Source organism: Vigna unguiculata, chromosome 3, assembly GCF_037176805.1.
Source record: "Vigna unguiculata cultivar grain cowpea cultivar isolate G323 ecotype 2 chromosome 3, ASM3717680v1, whole genome shotgun sequence".
NCBI classification, from domain to species: domain Eukaryota; kingdom Viridiplantae; phylum Streptophyta; class Magnoliopsida; order Fabales; family Fabaceae; genus Vigna; species Vigna unguiculata.
Genome location: NC_140794.1, coordinates 48,094,883 through 48,097,031, shown reverse-complemented (window position 1 = coordinate 48,097,031; position 2,149 = coordinate 48,094,883). Strand labels below are relative to the sequence as shown.

Sequence of the window (2,149 nt, the reverse complement as noted above, 5' to 3'; positions counted from 1 at the left end):
TATGTAATCAATGCACAAAAATAATCATCAACCCGAAACAACCCAAAAAGCAATTAGGGAAAACTAAACCCAGAAATTAGCAGTCTGATGTCATGGGGCATTCTTTAATGTAATGCCATTGTAGGAAATCCAAAGATGATCTCTTGAAGTCTATTATGAGAAATCAAGATTTTCATTTTTTTATTAGCTCATATTGGGAAGATTTATTACGTAATTTTTTTTTCTCTATACTTATATTTTTCCGTCTACATAATTTTCCATTCTTAAGCATTGTCTTATTTAATTACTGGAGACTAACTTTTCTGAAATACATAGTTTTTTTGCATACTCGAATACTGGAGTGAGGTGCATGACTCCACGATTACGGAATCCAATTCCCTGATTTCAGTCGTACTAACTCATGTTGGCATTTAAATAAAGTTGGTAGCACTTATTCATATATTAAAAATTAGATTAATTAACATGTAATCCTTCGTTAAGATGCGATAAATAAATTTCCTTAAATACAATATTAATTTGACAATACAGCATGGATAAACGAAGATGAGTATACAAAGAAGGAGAAAAACAGGAAAGAAGACTGCTACAATCACATGGTAAGGAGCAATTAGATTATTTCACAGCTTGCTGCTGGAAATACACTATTCACTATTTATTCAAGAGAATGCTAATGGCTGTTCATGCTTTGTGGTCTCTGGATCTTCAAGAACCTGCAAATGGCTGCAAATGGCGGAAAAGAGAAACATTATTAGTCAATAGAAAAAGGGTTACATACAAAGAACATACAGAAATGTAGCCAAAATTTATAAATAATGTAGAAAAACAGAAGGGTCCAAGCTTGGAAAACAAAGCGGTGAAAGTTTATGCTAGATACTCTTTTGAGATTTCAGACAGAAAACCCGAGCTTTCTATGTCAAATCACATGGCTGTTGTTGTTCTTCATTATGGCTTGTCTTTTGGTTCAAAGCACATGGCAGTTGTTTGAAGTAGCATACGTAGGGCCATTCAAATTTATGAGAACTTTCCATAGAGCTTAGATAATCAAAAGTTTGAGGCATTATTGAAGTAGCTGCTGGGTGTTGAAGATAATTTGGACATAAACTGATGCAAAACAAATGGACCACATAAAACTAGCATTTTCAGTTTCAGGGCTTTCCATTTAAAAAATTCCTATCTCTTTCGATGGACCCCGCAACATGCAGTACGTAGTACACGACAACAATAGTGCAAATACAAGTAGGACTGTATTATGATAAACTTGAATCACAGAGATAGTCACATCACATGACATGTTGTTGAAGTATACAATACAACGTTAAAGCTAAACTGCATTAGGGTAAGAAAACATAGTGAACTTAATTACCAATGACTCTTAGTTGGTGGTGGTGTTGGTTTTGTAACGAGGAAACGGAACCTGGCCATGTTCAATGCGTTTGACATCTTCTTTGAGGATCTCGTAGTGCCTTTTGACCTCTTCCACTGATCTTCCGACCACATTGGCAACATTCTGCCATCTGTCAGGGGTTTCCCTGTCGTATAAAGCCAGGGCTTGTTCGAACAATTTGTTCTGCCTCTGAGTCCAAGATGATGCCATTTGTTGAGAAGGGTAAGAAAAGAATGATTGTGGTGAAGAAAAGGTGAAGGGAAGACACGGGAAAGAGGTGTTGAACGTTGGTCCTTATAAGTAGGAGGAGAAAAGGTGGTGGTGGTGTGTGGGGTTTGAACCTGGTGGAGGAATATATATCTCCCAAAAGGACACTGAAGATAACGTGACCCGTCCCCTTAAGAGCCACAAGTGAAGAGGGAGAATGGACAAACAAGTGGAGGAGGAGAATCACGACTAAAAGACAATCCTTTAAACGTTTTACACAAAGATGCTTCTTACCATTTGCTTCATCTCTTTCTCAACTCCACTTTCCTTTCCTTTTACCACTTCCTCTGTTACTCTTACCTTCTTCTACTGCCACAATCAAACCAGGAGCACCACCAAGTACAAAACAACTCACAAATATCACGTCCTGCACATTCATGTCAGATACATGCATGTTTTCTTATACACCACACAACACATATCTTCTGAGTTTAACTTATAAATCATAAAAAATTAAGGGATTTTTTCAAATTTATGGAACAAATTTGTTCAGATATT

At 36.6% G+C, this 2,149-nt stretch overlaps 1 pseudogene across 1 annotated transcript; it reads right to left on the bottom strand.

The window, feature by feature from the left end:
- Nucleotides 1–457: 457 nt before the first annotated feature.
- On the bottom strand, nucleotides 458–1,719 carry LOC146887919 (protein RADIALIS-like 1 pseudogene; annotated as a pseudogene). Its single transcript, XR_014993579.1, has 2 exons — nucleotides 1,364–1,719; nucleotides 458–720 (listed from the first exon to the last, which is right to left on the bottom strand). The product of XR_014993579.1 is annotated as a protein RADIALIS-like 1 pseudogene (transcript).
- Between the last annotated feature and the right edge of the window lie 430 nt (nucleotides 1,720–2,149).